Source organism: Lagenorhynchus albirostris, chromosome 1 (genome assembly GCF_949774975.1).
Source record: "Lagenorhynchus albirostris chromosome 1, mLagAlb1.1, whole genome shotgun sequence".
Classification (NCBI taxonomy): Eukaryota; Metazoa; Chordata; class Mammalia; order Artiodactyla; family Delphinidae; genus Lagenorhynchus; species Lagenorhynchus albirostris.
This window is the reverse complement of record NC_083095.1, coordinates 138,538,660-138,555,479: the sequence shown is the minus strand read 5'-3', so window position 1 is coordinate 138,555,479 and position 16,820 is coordinate 138,538,660.

Here is a 16,820-nt window from a genome sequence, read left to right as displayed (position 1 = left end):
AAAATATGGTATGCTACTGAATGTGTCTGTGGGGACTTTGGGAGCTCTGGGAGGCCTGCAGCATGATGTTTGAACATACTGTGTTGTTCCCTGTTTTGATGGACACCTCTGAATGGAGGTGATGTATGAATTTCTTAGAAGATTGTAAAACATCCATGAGCTTTATTACAAAGTTGAGTCAAAAAGTCAATGAGACACAGCAGTGAAGGAAGTCACACCAGGAAGACCAAAATAATGTCCAGTTGGCTTTTACATAAAACCTCAAAACTTTTTGCTAAATCACAATGAATCATTTCAGTAGAATGTGATCACAATTTCTTGAGTTCAGGCAATTGACATATGGAAGGGAGATAAATTTTAAGCCAATAAAGTAGTAAGAGATTTCTGATTAAGGCCAAAAGAGAGTATCCCCCTTATTCTCAGATTCTCCCCCTTTCAATCAGAACTCCCTAGACATAACATAACAAACAAGCATAGGAGGACTCCAACAGTCCTACTGTGTGGAAGGAAGAAGGTGGACTACCTAGGAAACTTGAGACTTGAGGAATGTTGTAGTGAGGTCCCCGTGTTTCTTTAATACTTCCCATATATTCTAGGTAGGGCACTGCTTCAAGCCTCCAACTTGAACTGCCAATAGGCACAGACATAAGGAAAAAAATCTGTTCCTATTAGACAAAGAACCTAATAACAGACTCTTTGGCAGTATCCATCTTACTTCAGCCACATACCAATGGAATAACTGTAGACTCCTTCTCTGAATGGGGAATTGTTATTCCATTACATTTCCCTGCACCATGGAATAGGTGATAAGACTTTGATTACCTGGCAGGGTGGTATTACTGTGCTGATCTTCCACCCTCTATCTGGTAGAAGCATGCAGTGTACATCAATTCCCCAGCTAAAGTAGTGTAATCAAGACTGAACAGAGAGCTGAACTTCCATTACTTACCAGGAGGAAACAGTGATGCCACGTTCCCAAGTTCCCACCCCCCACACATGGTAGTGTCAATGGAGTTCAGTAGCAAGCTGAGCCACCATGTAGAATGAGACTTAATAAGATACTGTGAGGCAAGACTAGTCACCACTTTTCACTCTACCCCATATAAAGTGAACCTTGATAACAATGGGCCCATTGGACATCTGAGATTCTACTATCACCTGATATAAAGTGAGAATGAACAGGGCATAGTTTTTCCTCAGTGGGATGTCAGCAGTGTCCAATAGGGAAGTGCCATTTCACCCCCACTTGGAGACAACAAAGTGGTGTGAGTTGGCACCTTACTTTTGCTGGGGTGTCAACAGGGCTAAGAGGGAAGCTGAACTTCTCACACACCATAGCAGTGTGAGTCATCACTCCACTTTTGCTGAAAAGGTGTATGTGTAGGAGGAATGGGCAATAGAAAGCCTACAATACACCCTCACCAAGACCTTGAACTACACCTAAACAAAGGAACTGCCTAATAAAAAAGGATTAAATAGGATCCAGAGTCACAAAATATAATATCTAAACTGTTCAGGATAAAGTTGAAAGTCACTAATCATACCAAGAACTAGGAAAACCCCAACTTGAATGAGAAAAGAGTCTACAAGTGTTAACACCACCATGGATGAGATGTTGAAATTATCTGACAATTTTAAAGCAGCTGTCATGAAAATGTTACAAGCAATCATGAATTCTTTTAAAACAAATAAAAAATAGAAAATCTCAGGGCTTCCCTGGTGGCGCAGTGGTTGAGAGTCCGCCTGCCGATGCAGGGGACACGGGTTTGTGCCCCGGTCCGGGAAGATCCCACGTGCCGCGGAGCGGCTGGTCCCGTGAGCCATGGCTGCTGAGCCTGCGCGTCCGGAGCCTGTGCTCCGCAAAGGGAGAGGCCCGTGTACCGCAAAAAAAAAAAAAAAAAAAAAAAAAAAAAAAAAAAAAAAAAAATAGAAAATCTCAAAACAATAGGATTTATAAAAGAGAACAAAATGCAAACTTTAGAAAGGAATAATACATAGCCAAATTAAAAAACTGATAGATGGGATCGAATAATAGAGTGGTGATGACAGAGGAAAGATTTAATGAACTTGAGAGCAGATAAAAAGAATTTGCCCAATCTAATCTGAACAATAAACAAACAAACAAAAAGACTAAAAAAAAAAAAAGTAGTCTTGTGGACCTGTGGGCAATAACAAAAGAACTAGCATTCAAAACATTGGAGTATCAGAAGAGAGAAGAGAGTGGAACTGAAAAATATGAAAAAAAATAATGGCTTAGAATTCTCCCAAATTAGAAAAACACATTAACCTATAGATTTAGGAAGCTAAACAAACCCAAATAAAATAAACCCAAAGAAATACATGCCAAAACGCATCATAATCAAACTCTGAAAGTTAAAGAAAAAGAAAACATATTGAAAGAAGCTAGAGAGAAATGACACATTTAAGTGTGTTAAGGAAAGAAAATAGATTCAAATGACAGTGCATTTCTCACTTGAAAACATAAAGACCAAAGGAAATAGCAAATGTTAATGTAGAAAAATGTTAATTTTTCAGGTACTAAAAGACAATAATCATCAACTACTATTTTTTTTAACCCAGCAAAACAATCTTTCAGGGTAAAAAAGAGAAAATAAACACATTCTCAGGTGAAGGAAAACAAAGAGAATTTCTCTAACAAACCTATCAGTAAAGAAAGTTTAAAGGAAGTTCTCTAAACATAAAGGAAAGAATAAAAGATATCTTAGAACTTAAGAAAGAAAAGGAGAACATTGGAATGGGTGAATACAAGAGTAAAAATATAATAGATTATCCTTTTCATGAGATATTTAAACATGTTTGATGGTGGAAATAAAAATTATAATACTATCTGATTTGGTTCTTAAAATAGGTAGAGGAAATACTTCAGATATGTGTATTTTAAAAGTGTGGATGGTAAAGGAACCTAAATGGAAGTAAGGTTATCATTTGAAGTGGCAAATGCCAATATCAGAAGATTATGACATGGTATATGTTTATAATGTTATGCCCAAGGAGGGGTAAAACTACAAAAAACAACTATAAAAATTCAAAGACACTCATAGATAAATCAGATTGTTCCTTAAAAAATATGTTCAAGTGATCCATAGGAAAGCCAGAAAAGGGAAACAGAAAATAAATAGGAAACAAATAAAGTGGTACATGTAAGCCATAAAATAATAATTTCCTCAAATGTAAATGGTCTCAAATACCAATTAAAAGACAAAGGAGCAACATCACCAAAAATTGCAAAGTAGAGAAAAACAGGGCTCCGGCCCTTCAAGCTAACAACCCTTCAAAGAAGAAACTAACAAGCTAACAAAAACTTGCCTGTAAGGAGCTTAGAAACCACCATTCCTAACAACAAGTAAAATGCTGAAAAAACTGAAAAATCAACAACTATTCTTAGATCCATCAGAGAATAGAAACCACAAGGCAGACCACTGCCTGAAAAATTGGAAAGATATACAGGCAGATACAGAAAATCACAATTTACTACAGGAGAAATCCATGAGCAGAAACCTCTGTGGGAACCAGTGCTGAGTTAGGAAAACCTGAACTGTAATTGATGAACTGAAGGAGGTTCAGAGTGGACAATTTTGAGAGTTCAAATCTCCAGTGGAACCAATACTTTTGTCAGTTTTCTCTCCAGGAGCTCAACCTCATTCTCATAGTATATATCAGAGGAAAAATCCCCTCATATTTTTAAGCAGAGGAAGGGAAAAATAAACCATTTTGAAATTGGCCAGAGCATTCTGCTCTTCTTAGTAAGGCCTGCCAATAGGAGAAACTATTTTACCTACATTGGGAAAGGGAAATATCCAACTCCAGCCTTCTCTAGCGCTCCTGTTCCACTTAAGGGAGAAAAAAACTGAGGAGCATCTGTGAAGTTGACAGTCCAGGGGCACAGGCTCACCAAATGACTGAGACCTAATCAGAGAAGTATAGAATACTTTTCCTCCTAACACACCACACCACCACATTACTACAGGCCTGTTTAGTGCAATTCCTTTTACCCAGTATATCAGGTTCATCTTTCAAGAATAAATTACAAGCCACACTAAAAGGCATAAACACAATCTGAAGAGACTAGGCATCAGAACCAGAGTCAGCTGTGACAGAAATGTTGGAATTATCAGATGAGGAATTTTTAAAATCTGTGATTAACATTCTAAAGACTTTAATAGAAAAAGAAGATAACATGCAAAAACAGATAGATAATGTAAGTAAGAGGTGGAAATTCTAAGAAAGTTTTAAAAGGAAATATTAGAGATAAACACTGTAACAGAAATGAAGAACACCTCATTAGTAGGCAGGACATGGCTGAGGAAATAATCTCCAATTTTGAGAATATGAAAAATTTTCCACAGTGAAAGACAAAGAGAAAAATTGTTTTTAAAAACATAACAGAATATCCAAGGACTACAGGACAATTACAAAATGTGTAACATACACTTAGTAGGAACAAGAAGGAGAGAAAAGGGACAGAAACATATTTGAAACAATAATGACTAAGGATATCCCCAAATTAATGTCATGCACAAAACCACAGATCTGGGAAGCTTAGAGAACACCAAATGGTAAATAACAACAACACAGGTAGGCATATCATTTTCAAACTACAAAAAAATTGAAGATTAAAAAAAAGTCCTGAGGGCTTCCCTGGTGGTGCAGTGGTTGAGACTCCACCTGCAGATGCAGGGGACACGGGTTCGTACCCCAGTCTAGGAAGATCCCACATACTGCGGAGCGGATAGGCCCGTGAGCCATGGCCACCGAGCCTGCACATCCGGAGCAAAAGAGTGGAGTGAAATATTTAAAACATTGAGGAAAAATCCCAAACTAGATTTCTGTACCCTGTGAAATTATCCTTCAAAAGTGAAAGAGAAATAAACAATTTTTTAAATGGTTGGTAGAATTCACCAGGTTCTCTACAATTTTGTTCAGAAGCTACAAGCAGAAGAAATAGTTCCTAATTTACTGTGTGTGGCCAGCATTATCCTAGTACCAAAACCAGAGAAAGGCATTGTAAAGAAGGAAATTACAAAAGAATGTCTCTCATGAAGATACGTGCAAAAATCCTCAAGAAAATATTCACAAGTTAAATCCAAAAAAGTGTAAAAGAAATTATACATCACAGGGACTTCCTTGGTGGAGCAGTGGTTAATAATCCACCTGCCAATTCAGGGGACATGGGTTCGAGCCCTGGTTCGGGATGATCCCACATGCCACGGAGCAGCTAAGCCCACGAGCCACAACTAATGAAACCACAAGTCTAGAGACCATGCTCCACAACAAAGAGAAACCACCACAATGAGAAGTCTTCACACTGCACTGAAGAGTAGCCCCTGCTCGCTGTGACTAGAGAAAGCCTGTGTGCAGTACCTAAGACCCAATGCAGCCATAAATAAATAAATTAATTAATTTTAAAAAAGAAATTATACATCACAACCAAGTGGGATTTATCCCACATATGCAAGGCTAGTTCAACTTTCAAAAATTAGTTAATGTAATCCATCAAATCAACAGACAAAAGAAAAGTCTCATGATCATATCAACAGATGTATTGATGCATAAAATGCATTTGACAAAAAATCCAATTCTCATTCATGATAAAAACTCTCAAAAAACTAGGGATAGAGGGGAACTTTCCCAACTTTATAAAAAACATCTACAAAAAACCTTACAGCTAGCATCATACTTAATGATGATAAACTCAAAGCTTTCTCACTAAGATCAGGTACAAACAAGGATGTGGTCTTTCACCACTGCTCTTCAATATCATACAGGATGTTCTACATAATGCAACAACAAAACAAGGAAATAAAAGTTATACAGGTTGTGAAGGAAGAAATAAAACTGCCTTTGTTCACTGGTGACATAATTGTCTGTAGAAAATCTGAAAGAATTGAAAAAAATTTTTTTCCTAGTTTATAGAAACGTTGCAGAATACAAGATTAATATACAAAAGTCAATTTTTTCTAACATACCAGCGAAAGACATGTGGAATTTGAATAAAGACACAGACCTACTAGAGAATGGACTTGAGAATATGGCGAGGGGGAAGGGTAAGCTGTGACAAAGTGAGAGAGTGGCATGGCCATATATACACTACCAAACGTAAAATAGATAGCTAGTGGGAAGCAGCCGCATAGCACGGGGAGATCAGCTCGGTGCTTTGTGACCACCTAGAGGGGTGGGATAGGGAGGGTGGGAGGGAGGGAGATGCAAGAGAGAAGAGATATGGGAACATATGTATATGTATAACTGATTCACTTTGTTATAAAGCAGAAACTGACACACCATTGTAAAGCAATTATACTCCAATAAAGATGTTAAAAAAAAGAATACATTACATTAACATTCCCCCATATTAAATACTTAGGTATAAATCTAATAAAATGTGTAGAAGATCTATATGAAGAAAACTATGAAGCTCTGATGAAAGATATCAAAGAAGAACTAAATAGAGAGAGATTTCATGTTCATTGATAGGAAGGCTCAATATTGTCAATACGTCAGTTCTTCCCAACTTAATCTATAGATTCAATGTAATTTTAATCTGAATATTAACGTTATTTTAAGGATATTAAAAAATAATTCTGTAATTTATATGTAAAGAAAAAAAGCCCAGAATAGGAGGTAACATAGGAGAAAACCTAGATGACCTTGAATATGGCAGACTTTTAAGACACTAGGGATATAATTCATGAAAAAGACAATTGATAAAGTGGGCTTCATTAAAATTAAAAACTTCTGTTTTCAGAAAGAAAATGTCAAGAGAATGAGGAAACAGTCCATAGACTGGGAGATGGTATTCCAAAAGACACCTCTGGTAAAGAACTCTTATCCAAAATATACAAAGAACTCTTAAAATTCAACAATAAGAAAATAAACAACTGATTTTAAAAATGGGCCAGCTCAGTGCTTTGTGGCCACCTAGAGGGGTGGGATAGGGAAGGTAGGAGGGAAACACTAGAGGAAGGGGATATGGGGATATATGTATACATAGAGCTGATTCACTTTGTTATACAGCTGAAACTAACACAATATTGTGAAGCAATTATACTCCAATAAAGATGTTTTAAAAAAAAATGGGCCAAAGACCTTAACAAACACCTCACCAAAGAAGACATACACATGGCAAATAAGCATATGGAAAGATGCTCCACATTATTGTCATCAGGGAAATACAAATTAAAACAACGAGATACCACTACAAACCCACTAGAATGGCCAAATTCCAGAACATAGACAATACCAGATGAGATTGGCATTGGTGATGATATGGAGCAATAGGAAACTCATTCATTGCTGGAGGAAATGCAAAATGCTACAGTCAGTTTGGAAGACAGTTTGGCAGTTTCTTACAACACTAAACATACACTTAACATACAATCCATGTATTGTGATTTTTGGTATTTAACCAAATAAATTGAAAACTTCTCTATACACAGATGTTTATAGAAGCTTTATTCATAACTGCCAAATTTGGAACAACCAATATGTGCTTCAGTAGGTGAATTTATAAACTGTGGTGTCCACAGACAGTGGACTATTATTCAGCAGTAAAGGAAATTATTTGTCAAGCCATGAAAAAACATGGAGGAAAATTAAATGCAATGTGAAAAAGCTCTCTACTGTTATATTCCAACTACGTGGTATTTTGGAAAAGGCAAAACTATGGAGATAGTAAAAAAGATTAGTAGTTGACAGGGATTAGTAGGGAGGAAGTGATGAATAGGCAGAAAGTAGAGAATTTTTAGGGCAGTAAAATCATCCTGTAAGATACTACAATGATGGATACATGTCATTATATGTTTGACAAAGCCCATAGAATATACAATTCCAAGACCAAACCCTAATATAAACTGGACTTTGCATAATAATGATTTGTTGATATAGGTTTATCTTATAAACCTTTTAGTACATTGTACATTGTCTTTATAGTACATTATAAAAAATGTACTGCTCTGGTGAAAGATGTAAGATAGTAGGGAAGGTGTGCATGTGTGGGAACAGGGGATGTTTGAGAAATCTCTGTATTTTCCACTTAGATTTTCTGTGAACCTAAAACTGATCTAAAAAATAAAAATTTTAGGGCTTCCCTGGTTATGCAGTGGTGGAGAGTCTGCCTGCCAATGCAGAGGACACGGGTTCGTGGCCCGGTCCGGGAAGATCCCACATGCCGCGGAGCGGCTGGGCCCGTGAGCCATGGCTGCTGAGCCTGCACGTCCAGAGCCTGTGCTCCACAACGGGAGAGGCCACAACAGTGAGAGGCCCGCGTACTGCAAAAATAAAATAAAATAAAATAAAATAATAAAAATTTTAAATTAAAAATTGTCATAATCAACTTGACTAGAATTCTGGATTTTAGTTAAAAAACTCACAAAAGCCAAGGGAAAGCTTGTTGAAGGAAGGAGCAGGTGCTTTGGGGTAAGAGTATTATGACATTTTTAACTGCCTACCTACCATCTCACCACATGCCAGATCTGTAGTAGAATTATGGACTGAATTGTGTCCCTCCCAAATATGTTGAATTTCAGTTCAGTTCCTCAGAATGTAACTCTATTTGCATATAGCCCTCAAAGAGGTAATTAAGGTTAAATAAAGTAATATGGGTAGCACCTAATCCAGTCTGACTGGTATCCATATAAGAAGAGGAAATTTGGACACATAAAAGAGACAAAAGGGAAGTGCATGCACAGAGGAATGGCCATATGACAATGCAGTAAAGGGAAAATCTGCAAGCCAAAAAGAGAGTTCTCAGAAGAAACCAAACTTACTAACACCTTGAGCTTGAACTTCAAGCCTCCAGAACTGTGAGAAAATAAATTCCTGTTAAGCTACACAGTTTGTGGCATTTTGTTATGGCAGTTCTAACATAATAATACAAATTTTGGTGCCATGAAATGTAACAAATGTAACAAAACCCAAAAATGTGTAAGTGGCTTTTAAACTGGATTATGGATAGAGGCTGGAAGAATTTTGAGGTACGTGTTAGAAAAAACCTAGACTTTCTCGAAGAGACTGTTAGTAGGAATGTGGACGTTAAATGTGATTCTGTTAACGTCTCAAATAGAAATGAATAATATGTTATTGGTGACTGGAGGAAAGGTGATCTTTGCTACAAAATGGCAAAGAAGTTAACTGAATTGTGTTCTAGTGTCTTGTTGAAAGTAGAAATTGTATGTGATGATCTTGGATCATCACATAACTGAGGAGATTTCTAAACAAATTGTTGAAGCTATACTTCGGTTTCTCTTTGCTGTTTATAGGAAAATGTGAGAAGAGACGGAAAAATTGAAGAAATTTTTAAGCAAAAAGGAACCAGAACTTGAAAATTTGGAAAATTATCAGCCTATCCATATTTCAAAATATAAGAAGGCATGTTCTGAAGAGAACACCAAAGTGTGGCTGGAAAAAAACTCCATAAAGAGACTTACAGGTGTGACTCACTGACTAACAAGCAATCTCAGCTGAAGCCAAGAATTGAGATGTGTTTTAACAGCAAAAACACTTCCAGGTTGAACTAAAGGAGGTAGAGATGGGGCAAAATGAGGGAAAGCTTTTGGACTTCTGGGATTCTACAGGATATGACAATAGACTTATTTACCTGTGAACATGATTTTTCCTTCAAGTAAAGGGGAAAATGACCCAAAAGGTAATTCAGTGATCAACACGGCTGCCATCGAGGACCCAGAACCATCACCCTGATAGTCCAGGAAGTCAGAACACTGAGCTAAGGAGGACTATTCTTGAGTCTTAAAATATAATGGAATTTTCCCTGATAGGTCGTGGACTTCTTGGGACTCATCTTTCCTTCTTTCTGATATCTTCCATTTGGAAAAGGAATGTCTATTCTATCCCTGTTTGTATTTTGTATGCAGATAACTTGCCTGGTTTCACAGGTTCACAGCTGAAGAGAAATGTTGCCTCAGGATGAATTATACATAAAGTCTCACCCATACCTGATTTAGATGCTATTTAGATGAGAGTTGGAAATTAGAGTTGATTCTGAAATGAGTTAAAACTTTTGAGTCTCTTTGGGATGGAAAGAATATATTTACATGTTAGAAGAAGATGAACTTAGGGGATCCAGAGAGTGGAATGTTATAGAGTGAATTGTGTACCCTCAAAATTAATGTGTTGAGGTTCTAACCCCCATTATTTCAGAATGTGACTGTATTTGTAAATAAGGTCTTTAAAGATGCAATTAGGTTAAATGAGGTCATATGAGTTGAGCCTAATCTAATCTAACTGGTATCTTTATAAGAAGATAAAATTTGGGCACACCAGGGATGTGCATGCACAAAGAAAAAGCAGTTTGAGGACACAGAAAGAAGATGGCTATATGGAAGCCAAAGGGAGAGGCCTCAGAATAAGCCAAAGAGGCTCATATCTTGATCTTTGACTTGTAGCCTCCAGAACTCTGAGAAAATATAAATTCCTGCTATTTAAGTCACCCAATCTGCAGCATTTTATTATGTAGCCCTAGCAAACTCATACAAGCAACCATGAGGAGGGCAGCCCCAATCTCCTAATGCAGGTTATTAGGGCCACAGAAACCAATTCAGACCTTATTTTCAAAGAATTGTGGTTGTGAGCTTTGGTTTGTCTTGTGCCTCCCTGAAAGTACAGTGCATGGACTTGCCTTTGTTTTACCCAACTCAGAGCAGACCCATGGCTGGGGAAGCTTCCAGATAGGTTGTGCTGAAAACATTTAAAGACACAGTACTTGCTGCAGCAATCTGGGGGCAAGAAACAACAGTTGGGACAAACAATAAGCAGACTGAATATGGTGGAAAGAAGAGATTAGGAAAAGAGATATATGGAAAATGAGGTCTTTTAAAAGCTCCTGCATATACCAAAAAATTGAAAAGACCATGCACGTATCCAAGGGAAGAATCATGCTCAGAAAAGACCTGAGAAGATGCTAAGCTTTTACCCCTTCAGATACCACACAAATAGGAAGTGAAGGCTAAGGTAGAGTTGTAAATGGCCTGGCTATATTTTGGAGAAAATCCCACACACAGAGCCAAAACTGGGAGAGTTTTTGTAAAGGTCTTTTATTTTTCCTCCTTTTTTTCTTATTTTCTTTTAAAATTTAATTTAATCTCTTCTTTGCTCCAATAATTTGAGAAAATTAAAAAAACACTAGCTTACCATGAGGTTAACAGAACACAGAATTCAGTAGCCACAAATGACAAATAATATGGTTTTTCAAAAATGGTTTAGAAAAACCACTAAACAAGAAAACAACACACAAAAATCAGTAAGTACTAAGGTGGAGAGATCATCTGATTTCCAGAATGAACATATTAAATACTAGAAATGTCCAGTTTTCAAACAAAATATTACATGGGCCACTCACAGAAGAAAATAATAGAAATTATCTTTGAAAAAGCCCAGCCATTAGACTTAGCAGAAAAATACTTTTAATCAATTGTCTTAAATATGCTCAAAGAGCTAAAGAAAATTACACACAAATAATTAAAGGAAACCAAGAAAATTATGTCTCTCCAAATAGAGAATATCAATAAAGCCATGAATTTTATGAAAAGGAACTAAATAGGAATTCTGGAGATGAAATGTACAGTAAATGAAATAAAAAACTCACTAGAGGGATTCAAGCAGATCTGAACACCAGAAGAAAGAACAAGTAAACTTGAAAAAATGGATCAATTGATATTATCCAGTTTGAGAGGCAGAAAAAGAAAAGTGTGAATAAAATGAACAGAGCCTGAGACTTGTGTATATCATAACCAAATGGAATTTATCCCAGGTTTGTGAAGGTGGATCAACATATGAAAATCAATCATGTAATATAGCACATTAATAAAATAAAGGAAAAATACATGATAATCTCAATTGATACAGAAAATAATCTCACAGTATCAAACCCCTTTTCTTGTAAAAACACTCAACAAACTAGGGATGGAAAGAAACTTACTTAATGTATTAAAGGATATTTAACAAAAACCCACAGCCAACATTATATTCAATTGTGAAAGACTGAAATTTACTCCCTTAACATTAGAAACAAGACAAGTATGGCTGCTTTTACCACTTCTCTTCTATTTTATATTGGAAGTTTTAGGCAAGGAAAAGAAATTAAATATCCACATTGAAAATTAAGGAAAAGTACCTCTATTCACAGATGGCATAAATATATATAGAAAACCCTAAATAATCTTAGAAAACCTTTAGAGATAATAAATGAATTCAGCAAAGTTGCAAATAAGTAGATCAACACACAATGTATCAGTTGTATTTATACACCTGCAATAAATAATCTGAAAGTAAAATTAATGGAACAATTTGATTTAAATAGTACCAAACAGGATAAAATACCTAGGAATAAATTTATTCCAGGAGGTACAAGACTTGTACACAGAATATTACTAAATATTGCTGAAAGAAAGTAAATAAGACCTAAATAAAGACAAAGATATCCATGTTCATGCATTGGAAGACTTAATATTGTTTAAATGACAATACTATCCAAAGTGATTTACAGATTTGATGTAATTGCTATGAAAATCCCAACTACAATTTTTTGCATAAATTGGAATGCCAATCTTGGAATTCATATGGAATCACAAAAGACCCCAAATAGGAAAAAAACCCTAGAAAATGTAAAACAAAGGTGGAGGATACACATTTCCCATTTTCAAAACTTACAATAAAGCTACAGTAAATAAAATAGTGTGGTACTGACATAAAAATAGACATATTATCAATGGAATAGAATTTAGAGTCTGAGATAATCCAATATACCTATTGTCAATTGATTTTTGACAAGAGTGCCAGACCATTCAGTACTGTAAATAGTCTCTTCAGGAAATGATGCCATATATAAAAGATAAGGTTGAACTTCCTTCTTTACAGAATATACAACAATTAACTCAAAATGGATTATCAACCTAAATGTATGAGCTAAAACTGTAAAACTCTCAGAAGAAAACAGGGAAAATTCTTCATGACATTGAGTTGGGCAGAAGCACAAGCAACAAAAGAAAAAAGAAATTGACTCATCAAAATTAAAAATTGTGCATCAAAGGACACTATAACAAAAGTGAAAAGACATTCCATAGAATGGGAGAAAAAATTTGCAAATCATAGATCTAATAAGGGTTTAGTTTTCAGAATATATTAAAAAAAACTTAAAATTCAACACAAAAAGACCAACAACCTAACTTTTTATATGGGCAAAGGACTTGAATAGACATTTCTGCAAATAAGATATACAAATGACCAACAAGTACATTAAAAGATGCTCAGCATCATTTGTCATTAGTAAAATGCAAGTCAGAATCACAATGAGATACCACTTCACACCAACTAGATGGCTATAATTTAAATAAAACTGGAAAGTAACAAGTGCTGGTGAAAATATGAAGAAATTGGAACACTTGTCCATTACTGGTGGGAATGTAAAATGATGCAGCCACTGTGGAAAAGAGTTTTGCAATTCTTCAATAAGCTAAACATAGAATTACCATATAACACAGCAATTACACTAATAGATATAGACTGAGAGAGAGAAAGAGAGATTCAAACATAACTTGCACACAATTTTTCTAACAGCAGTATTCACAATACCCAATATGTGGACACAGCCCCAAAGCCCATCAAATGGTAAATGGATAAACAAAATGTCATGTAGCCATTGAATGGCATATTTTTGAGTCATACAAAGAAAGAAAGTACTAATAGATGCTACTACATAAATGAACATAAAAAACATAATGCTAAGTTAATAAAGTTAGACACAAAGGTCACTTATTGTGATTCCATTTACGTAAAATATTCAGAATAGGCAAATCCATAGAGACAGAAAGCAGATTTGTGGTTGTCAGAGGCTGGAGGAAGGAGCAATTGGAATAAACTCTTTAATGGGTATGCGGTTTTCTTTTTGGAGTGATGAAAAGTTTTAGGAACTCGGAAGAGTTAATGTTGCATGACATTGTCTATTGCTAAATGTCACCGAATTGTACGTTATTTTTATGTTATGTAAATTTCACCTCAGTATAAGAGAAAGAGATTGGCAGAGAGGATTAAAAAACATAATTCAATAGTATGCCTAATTTTTATGTTAAAAGACTTTTTATATTAATCATAGTCCATTTAAAAGTCATGATCTGATAATTTCTAATTTCTGCCATATCTGAGTATCATTCTGATGCTTGCTTTGTCTCTTCAGACTGCGTTTTTTCCTGTCTTTAGCATGCCTTGTAGTTTTTGTTGAAACAAAACATGATACATTGAATAATAGGATCTGAGATAATAGACCCTTGTGTGAGGTTTCCTATTTATCTGATTAGGGGTTATGCTATGTTTAACGTTTTCTGTAGCTATAGGTGTAAGAAGCTTCAATCTCCTCTAGTATTTTTGTTCCCACATTGTTTTGGGGTTTTTCTAGAAATTTCTTCTTGAGTAGAGTCTGTGTCTTCCATCTCTCTCAGTAGTAATCCACTGCTATTAAACTAAAGACCTGTTGATGTTGTAGTATGGTATTAGGGATGAGTGTTCTATAACCTTATGATTAAATCCCTCTGGGCTATGACTTTCAGAAGAGTGACTTAGACTATATTTTTCTTCCCTTATGTGATAAGTGGAGGCCAGAGGGGGCTCATGTCATCCAGTTGCATTTCCCCTAGTTCAGACAAGGCTCAGGTGAAGTAGTTTCCCCAGAGGGCAGACCACTTCCCTGGAGAACAGAATGCTCTGAGAATTTTTCAAAATGGCTGCTTTCCCTGTAGGCACATTTTAAAATGTTTGCTTTTCCTTAAACATGACTGAAGCATGAGGGCATTTTTCTGCATCTTAAATGTGAGAATCTCTTTAGGCTTCTCTAGGAAAAGCTCACAGAAATGTGGAGCTCTTCTAAGACTGGGCTTTCAGTAGTTTTTAAGTCTCTACCGAGTCCATACCCCAGCAATTCATCAATTATCCTTTAAATGTTTCTATCAGTTGCTGTCTTCAGCAGTTTCTACTCCCAGCAAGCTGATTCTCTGTATTTGCCTATCTCTTGAGCTTTTGCATGGTGGTTTGCCTTCTGACCTCAATTCTCTGATTAGTTTAAAACAGTTATTCACTTTAGTTTGTTCATACTATTTCCCATGTAGGTGGTAGTAATGACTTCTAATCTCATTATACGTCAGAGCAGAAACCATAGTCTGTAGTTTTCTTTCCTTGTGATGTCTTTGTCTGGTTCTGGTATCAGGGTGTTATGGGCCTCATTGAATGGACCACATAGCTGTGAATTGTTTCTTCCTCCTCTTTCACTTAAAAGAGTGTGTAAAGGATTAGTGTTATTTATTGAACTGTTTGTTAGGATTCAATCTCTTGAATTGTAAATTATCTATTCTGATTTTTCTATTGCTTGAGTTTTGCTAGTGTGTGCCTCTCAAGAAATTTGTCCCTCTCTTGTGGAGAAAAGGGAACACTCTTGCACTGTTGGTGGGAATGTGAATTGGTTCAGCCACTATGGAGAACGGTATGGAGGTTCCTTAAAAAACTACAAATAGAACTATCATATGACCCAGCAATCCCACTACTGGGCATATACCCCGAGAAAACCAAAATTCAAAGAGTCATGTACCAAAATGTTCATTGCAGCTCTATTTACAATAGCCCGGAGATGGAAACAACCTAAGTGCCCATCATCGGATGAATGGATAAAGAAGATGTGGCACATATATACAATGGAATATTACTCAGCCATAAAAAGAAATGAAATTGAGCTATTTGTAATGAGGTGGATAGACCTAGAGTCTGTCATACAGAGTGAAGTAAGTCAGAAAGAAAAAGACAAATACCGTATGCTAACACATATAGATGGAATTTAAGAAAAAGAAAATGTCATGAAGAACCTAGGGGTAAGACAGGAATTAAGACACAGACCTACTGGAGAACGGACTTGAGGATATGGGGAGTGGGAAGGGTGAGCTGTGACAGGGCGAGAGAGAGGCATGGACATATATACACTAACAAACGTAAGGTAGAGAGCTAGTGGGAAGCAGCCGCATGGCACAGGGATATCGGCTCGGTGCTTTGTGACCTCCTGGAGGGGTGGGATAGGGAGGGTGGGTGGGAGGGAGACGCAAGAGGGAAGAGATATGGGAACATATGTATATGTATAACTGATTCACTTTGTTATAAAGCAGAAACTAACACACCATTGTAAAGCAATTATACCCCAATAAAGATGTTAAAAAAAAAAGAAATTTGTCCCTCTCATAAATTATCTAATGTTTTAACATTGCTCACAATATCCTTATATACTTAAAAAAGTTTATTGGAGTATAGTTGATTTACAATGTTGCTTTAGTTTCAGGTGTACAGCAAAGTGAATCAGTTATACGTATACATATATCCACTCTTTTTTAGATTATTTTCCTATATAGGTCATTAAAAAGTATTGAGTAGAGTTCCCTGTGCTATACAGTAGGTTCTTATTAGTTATGTCTTTTATATATAGTAGTGTGTGTTAATCCCAATCTCCCAATTTTTACCCCCCCCAACTTTCCTCCGGGTAACCATAAGTTTGTTTTCTACATCTGTGACTTTATTTGTTTTGTAAATAAGTTCATTTGTACTATTTTTCAAGTTCCACATATAAGAGATATCATATGACATTTATCTTATTCTATCTGACTTACTTTACTCAGTATGGCAATCTCTAGGTCCATCCATGTTGCTGCAAATGGCATTATTTCATTATTTTTTATGACTGAGTAATATTCCATTGTATATATATTCCACATCTTCTTTATCCATTCATCTCTTGATGGACATTTAGGTTGCCTTCATGTTCT